General features: G+C 45.6%; 1 pseudogene; it reads left to right on the top strand.

Moving 5' to 3' along the window:
* The first annotated feature begins 736 nt into the window (after positions 1–736).
* On the top strand, positions 737–1322 carry LOC118665434 (annotated as a pseudogene).
* The last annotated feature ends 6779 nt before the right edge of the window (positions 1323–8101 follow it).

Raw genomic sequence — 8101 nt, 5'->3', positions numbered from 1 at the left:
TGCTTAGTGATAAGATGAACACCTGAGACAAAGTTATAAATTAACCTAGTTATGAATAACTGGAAAGGAGCAAAGGGAAGGCCAAATTTGGTAGGCATTCATTTGTGCAGTCTTGTAAGGAGGCTGCAGTTTAACACTCTCCAGGTCTATTACCCGCAGATTGATAGGGTAAGGGACTGGACAGGAGAAGAATACACACATGCCCAGTAAAGTCTAGGTGCTATAGGGAAGGTACTTGTCTGTCAGTCACACCTGGGAACAGGTCATTGGCCAGCATAGGCATGGCTACTACAAGGGCATGAACTTTGAGATATTTAATCTCCTAAACAAGGGCATTCTCTCTTGTTGCTCTTGCCTCTTATGCTCTGAGTCCATGCTCCTGGCTTGTGGGTCTCTCACACTCTTGGATTCTTCCACATAGACCACAGCCATGTGGAGCCCACACAATAGACTGATGAGCTGCAACTAGCCTAATGCTAAACCGGACCCAACTCCACCATGGAACGGAAACTGGACACTGGCTTTGCTGCTAGCTCTACTGAATCCCCAGGGCTGGATTAAGGGAAATGGAACTTCTGAAACCGAGGGATATAATTCCATGAAAATAAACTTTCTACCACATTTCATCCTCCTATAGGGGCCTCCAGAAAAACTTATTCCAGTGACACCTCAAGAACCCTACTCCCACTAGCAAAGGAGAAATACCATCCACAATTTTCTCCAATAACAAAAGGAGATGCTCAATAAAATTTTGTTGAGAGTACCTAGGGAGTCATGGCCACGGGCGGTCCCTGGCCCCCCAACCGGCGTGCGGAGGAGGGCAGCCTGCAGCTCCTGCATCGTGCGGCTCTGGGAGTATGCCACCTCCCGCACCAAGGGGTCTGTGCACGGCTACGACCTGTCCAGTGCCTATGATTACACAATGCCACACATGGAGAAAACCCTTCTGAAAACTGACATTCAGGTAGCTCTTCCTTCTGGGTGCTATGGAAGAGGAGCTCCATGTTCCAGCTTGGCTGCAAAACACTTTATAGACGTAGGAGCTGGTATTATAGATGAAGATTATAGAGGAAATCTTGGTGTTGTACTATTTAATTTTGGCAAAGAAAATTTTGAAGTAAAAATGGTGACCGAATTGCACAGCTCATTTGTGAACGTATTTTTTATCCAGAAATAGAGGAAGTTCAAGTTTTGGATGACACTGAAAGGGGCTCAGGGGGTTTTGGTTCTATTGGAAAAAATTAAAATTTATGCCAAGAATAGAAAATGATAAATAGTTTTTGTTTGGTGTTTTGCACTTCTATAAACTTAACAGCTTTAGATTCTAACAATATTTGGTTCTCTTATGCTCAAGGAAAAAGGTACTCTGTTGGCATCACATTGAACTTTTTTGTATTTTTCTACATTTGTTGTATAAATATTTATGGTAACCTATAATTTTTTTTTCAATCAAATGTACATCAATTATAGATCCCCAGAACTATATTATTTAATTCACTAAATGCTTCCTACTCAGCAACTTATTCTTCAGTTTGCTTTATAAATCATAAGCAAAGCCTTTTATTCAATAAATTTAAATTCTTTCACAGATACAAATGATTATTGTAAACTGAACTAAAAGATAATAAAAAGTTAAAGAAATAAAAAATATGTTGTTGAAGGAACAATTAATACTGCTCTAGCCCCTCAGAGAAATCCAAGAGTAATTGCTTTAGTCAAATGTCCCCCCCCCCCCCCCCAAGGGCTGTTATAGATCATTAGAATTTTACTGTAAATATAATGTTAAATTTACTTTCAGGTGAAAACTTATATAAGAACTGGAGGCCCGATGCGTGAAATTCATGCACGGGGGTGGAGGGGCCTTCCCTCAGCCTGGCCTGTGTCCTCTTGCAATCTGGGACCCCTCAGTCGTAACCGCCGGCCTGCTCACTCCTTACCGCTTGGCTCGCCACTCCTTACCACCCACCTACTTGCTCCTTACCACCCACCTACTTGGCTCACCTCTCCTTAGTGCTGCCACCTGCCACCACTGCTGCACTTGCCAGCGGAGAGCCCAGCTTCTGGCTGAGCAGCACTCCCGCTGTGGGAAAGCACTGACCACCAGGGGGCAGCTCCTGTGTTGAGCATCTGCCCCCTGGTGGTCAGTGCACATCATACCGACAGGTCATTCTGGTCGTTCCAACATAATGGTCACTGGGCTTTAATATATATTTATAAATTTTGAAAGGGACTCTTTCAAGACACCACCTAAAGGGAACTGTGATCGCCCATGTGACCTTTGGAGATGTCAGCCTCTGAGTTTGTGCTTATTCAGAATAAGAGCTGATTTGTGAGGTCAACTGAGAAACAAATTAGAGAGGCTTCTGGTGTATATGAAACCTGACAGGTGATGCATTGCTCTCAGCAGTCACTGTTGAGAAACCATGAGTTAGCATCCTTATGACACTCATACTCTCAGCTTTGTTTGTTTTGGCTTTTTGTTCTAAAATACATCAGTGGGCCAACCCCCAGAACTGTGTTTCTATCTTTAGCCAGGAGTGGGGAAAAGTGAGCAAAGAGCAAAAATAATTTGGGGTAGATTTCTTAACTGATCTTAACCTAGTAGAAATGTCTTTTACATGAAAACATTTTTTCTACAACTCTGGTCATGTTTGGGAAATCACATGCAGGACAGGGTCTTTCTAACATGCAACCATATAAGAAGGGATGCTGGTCTGATGAAGGGGAGGTAGTCACGGCTGAGATGGGTGTTGGCAGCCTGGAGGAAGCGTGTAAAGGTGTTTATGCTGCAAAACAGAGTCCTGCTGTAAGCCATGATGATACCTGTCTTAGGAGGTGAAAGGTGTTGGTCAAAATTAAAATAGCGGACAGGGAGAAGGAACCAACTCCTAGAGAATAGAATTCAGCCTGCCCTATAATCATTGACCATATTTAAAGCAGCCTTCAGAGAGTTTGGAATACATTTTTGGCAGGAAGAAGAGCATGACTCTTTTTTTTTTAAATAAAAAGGTCCGTGTTTAGGTGCATGGGGAAAGCTCTTTGACATAGACTATTAAGAGTTCATACAGAAGGCATAATGGGGGTAGTTTCTGTAAGAGCTGAAACACCATTCCATACCTAAACCTTCCTTGATTTAGCAAACTTGTCTCAAGTTTGCTCCTGATTGATTTTGCCAGCAGACAAGACTGTGGTTATTTTTATTTGCACCCCAGTTGCTATTTCACTTAAGCGAGCCTCCACACTGCCCTATTTCCTAACCGCATATAAGGAAAGCAGAACAAAGGGCTAATAGCATGATTCCATGTCATCTTGTTAGAGTGGATCTAACAGGGAGGATTTCAATAGCAGTGTCACCCCACATTGGTGAATCACTGTTCAAGGTGAAGTGCATTGCAAATTTGAAGTTACTTCAATTAAAGAAGGGCATTTTTTATTGATTTGCATTTTAGAAAACTAAATCTGATCATGGTTATGCCAATTCAATTCCACTCACTTGGCTTCTGAGATGCAATCATAGATGGAGGAGAAAGGGGTGCCATCGAACCAAGAAGCCCAGGAATGCCTATAATTCAGTCTTTTTAGTGGACGGCGTAGCTGCTGATCTGGGTTTGTCTAAGGGTTGATGTTTTCTCACTTTAATAAGACTTAAATGTGCTTTTCTAATATCTTAAAACCTGACAAGGGAGTGTGCTGTGTAGGTGAGGTACATTTGGCTGCATGTAGAGATGGAGAGAAGTTGAGATGTAGTGTTTTATTGTAAACCCGAGTTTATACTCTTGAGCATGGCATATCTAAGGTCACCATCACTGTTACCCTTGCCAATTCCATATTGGATCCTCTGCTTATCTTTGCTTATCCTCACATCTCCCATGCTCATTCAGTAGCCTTTGTCATGTGGCTCCTTCTGCCTTGAAAAACCTTTCTCTCCAAACTCGATTAAGCACTTCCCTCTACCTATGTATGGCTTCTGTCAGACCCTTACCACATGAGTGTGCTGACTCAGTTCTCACACGCTAGACCATAGGTGTCCACCCAGGGCAAAACAACTGCTTTATTCTCCACTGTGCCTGTCACAGTGCTGTGATCAGTCAGGAATCAAGTGAGTGGTCAGTCTGTCTCTCCAGGGTTGATGTTTTCTCACTTTAATAAGACGTAAACATGCTTTTCTAATGTCTTAAAACCTTACTGGTAGGCATAAGATGGAATGGGAAGTGGTGGTGAACAGTCATTAGAAAATCTGTGTACAAGAAACTAACTGAGTGACTCACATTTATAAGGAATTATGGGCTGCTCAGAGTACCCGAACTCATAAATTTGGGACTTGGAGGCATGGAATCAAGTTGCCCAGGAACCTCACCTTCACATCTTTTCAGAACTTTAAGTCAGATAGTTGAGAGGCTGGGGTAAGCCGGGGAAAAAAAAGTGATTTTATTTTAGTTTTCTCCCAACACGTGCACTGAACTATCTTGGCCAGCATAAGTCTTCATTATTCATTCATTTTAGTCCATTTTTATCAAGTGCCTACTCTGGGTCAGGTATTGTGCTGGTTGCTTAGGATACAGCCCCGGTTTCAAGGAGGTGTCTCCCGCTTCTTGTGGGAAGAGAGGAGGAGTAAACAGAACATTGCAATTCACTGGGGACCATGGTCCCCAAAGTGAACAAAAGCACTTAGTTTGTATCCCACAGGGCCTCCTATCTGCTTTGTAGACAGGAAGATCTGCTGCCCTTTGCCCCTTTCTACGTAAACAAAGGCTTCATGGTGCAGTCTGAACCATTTGTGCCACCACTGAGAGAATGCAAAGTCAGGGAGAAATTATTTGTTGTGGTAGGTGTATTTGGGGTGGGAAGCTTGAAGAATTTGGACCAGTAATTTTTGCTCTCTACAGAAAATAGAGTTTTGGGATTGAGACAAGGTAGATTTTTGTTGGTCACAAGTGAATCTTTCTAATGTTTATTTGTGGGTTTCTAGGAATTCTTGAGAATTTCAGGGACAGAAATGGAATGTCTCTCATTTGCTTTATAATTATTTAAAAGGGCAATGGTGTGTGTGTGTGTGTGTGTGTGTGTGTGTGTGTGTGGTATGGGGTGTGGGAATAGGGGAAGGGAGGCTGGGGGCAGAGCATACTCTTCTCAATTGGATCCCACCTATCTCTCAGGTTCCAGTTACTCTTGGTCCACCCCAATGCCATCTGCCCCTGTATCTTCATAGTAGCTGGTCTAATTCTCTCTGTTTTTCAGACACATCTTCCTTTTCCTTGTTAATTGAGGCTTGCTTCTCCCAAGACAGGTGCTGTTCCATTCTTTGCCCCCCAGGAATACCATTCTCACACCTGCATCATAGTATGCCTCCCCTCGTTTCACAATCTGTCCGTACATCTGATATAGCCACTAATTTATGACGACAAGTGGGCATAGACCGCATGGTATTATCATCGCTAGCATGAGATCTGTTCACATTGCAGACAGTCCGATGTTTAAGGCCCAGCTCTACATAATTAGCTATATAACTTTGGAGCAAGTTAGTTAACCATTGTAAGCCTTAATTTCCTTCTCTGTAAAATGTTGACAATAATAGTATCTACTACATAATGTGTTTAGTTATTCAGATAAAATTAGACAATATGCATGCAAAGAACTTAGCCCAAAGCTGGGTACTAGGTTGGCACTGAACAAGAGTTACTTGCCTTGATCAAGTTATCACTAAATATTTGTTGTATGACTTGAATATCTCCTTGAGAGTAGTTATTCCTCAGCTGCATTTCACTACATTCTCCCTGTGCTTCGTAACTCAGATTTTTTAAATATATATATATATATATATATATATATATATATATAGATAGATAGATTTCAAAGAGGAAGGAAGAGGGAGAGAGAGATAGAAACATCAATGGTGAGAGAGATGTTGATTGGCTGCCTCCTGCACGCCTCACACTGGGATCAAAACTGCAACCCAAGCATGTGCCCTGACCGGGAATCCAGCTGTGACTTCCAGGTTCATAGGTCGATGCTCAACCTCTCAGCCAAAATGGCCGGGCATAACTCAGATTCTTGATGCCTAAGAAGTGCAGATATTTCTAAAGTCCTCAGGCACTTTAAACTTTTAAACTTTAAAATGCTCTGGGCTGTGATAGGAACAAACGATAAATGGCACATGGAAGCATAATTCACAAAGTTTTAACATGATCCCATGAAAATGTCCAAGCTTCAATATAACTGTCATCTTTTGTACATCATTCCATCTGTTTTCATCTGCCTGAAAGCATTCCACAGTTGTTTGGGATTGATCTCACTAATTACTTTTGGGAAGCTAGTCCCAAGATCCTCCGCCCTGCCTTCTATCATCCCAAGAAACATCATTCTGATGAGACAACCAGAAACTCAGTTATCTGCCTTTGGTATGTATGACACTGCACAGTGACCACATCACAGTGTAGCGCTATAGGTAGGGTTTGGGCTAGTGCATTTTTACTTTGGGAGAAACCTACCCGCCCTGCTTGCTGGAATGACCAATAGAGGTGAATGGATGAATTGAGGCAAAGAGCCTCTCTCTCTGGAGCTGATATGGAGGCACCTTTCTCTCAGTTCCCCAGCTGTGCTCAAGGCCAGGGCATCACAAGTAAATTTGTTAACAAAAGTTCAAGCTGCACTTGCTGGGAGAAGTTAGGAAAACCAAGGTTGCACCTGTTTCGTTTTCTTTCTCTTTTTCCCTTTTATGTTTTCTTTCCACTGCTTACAATGAGAATATTTTATTTATTTAATTAATTAAATAGCAAAGAAAAGCCGTCTTCCAGGTGTCCTTCATGGAGCCAGCAGTGGTTAGGCGAGTGAGGGCTGGACATATCTATAATTCAGCTCGGGAATATTTCTCTTAATAATTAATCGAGCGCCACAAAAGGAGGAGGCCCAATAAGGCCCTCGAACAAAGCTGCCAGCTGAGGACTACAGTGGCAGCCTCGGTGCCAACCGGCGCGCCCAAGGTCGGCTTTTCTTCAGCATTCCTGCGGGGTGAGTGCGCCAGTGCGTGGCCCCTCCCGGGGAGCAAGGGGAGCAAGGGGAGGTGCGGGGAGCCGTGGTCACCATCTGAGCTTCTGGTTGTGTGCCTTAAGTTCGCACTTCTCACCGCTATCCTTTCTTTTGGTGTATTCGTGGGAATTGCATATTTACATCCAGGTCCAGGGGCATGTCCCGCGCCTAATAAACAGCCTGGGAGTCCATCCAGGGTTGAGGCTGCCGCCCTGGGCTCACTCGCCTGTCTCCTGGGTTACAACAGTTTTTGTTGTTTAAGTGAGGTGGGCGAGGTTAGAGATCCGACCACTACGCAGAAGTCATTTTTCTTTTTTTGTAGCAACAGGTTCACGGAGGCCTCCTCCGCTTCTTCCAAAGCATTCCCCCCCCCCCCCCCCCCCCCAAGCCGGACTTCCAACCCGCCCCGAGCCTTCCTCCCACTCGGACCTGTGACTCCCGTGCGGAGCCTTTAGCTTGGGCCTGATTCCTCCTCTGGGTGGAACACATATAAAGTCCATCTCCTCGTGCCCTGGAGTTGGACCCGTTGGACCCGCGATTTGAGGCGGACAAACTGTGCCAGGGGAGCGGAGACCGACGTGTCTGGGCAAGCTCGCAGGTGTTGCCTGGGCTCCGGGCCCGCGGCTCCCGCCAGAAATGCACCTGGGCCCCCAACCCCACAAGCCCGTTAGAGGGGTGGGGGTGCCATGGGAGCTGTAGCGACAGCGGGACAGGCAGAGAAGCCGCCCAGAAGCACCCTGGTGTCAAGACTGGACCCCCGATCTCTCTTGGGGCTCCGGCTCTGTCGTCTGGAACCACATTTCAGCTCCAAAGGACATCTCTCCCTCCGGGATTAGCTCCTCGCCGCCGGAGCGGCAGCCAGGGGTTCCTGGAATGGTTCCCAGTCTCTCCCCCAGCCTCGGCACCGGGGGGAGGGGGGAACTGGCTTTTTTGGGGGGTGGCGGGGGCTCTGGCAGTCTCCGCGTCGTGACTGCGCCCGCCCCGCGCGAGGGAGGCGCCCCGGGCGACTGGCGTGAACGCCACCCCCCCGGCCCGCCCCGGCCCCGCCCCCGCCGGCGCTCCTGGCCCAGGAGGC

This window comes from Myotis myotis, unplaced genomic scaffold (assembly GCF_014108235.1).
Source record: "Myotis myotis isolate mMyoMyo1 unplaced genomic scaffold, mMyoMyo1.p scaffold_m19_p_10, whole genome shotgun sequence".
NCBI lineage: Eukaryota > Metazoa > Chordata > Mammalia > Chiroptera > Vespertilionidae > Myotis > Myotis myotis.
Note: the sequence above shows the minus strand (reverse complement) of the source record. Positions and strands in the feature narration are given on the sequence as shown.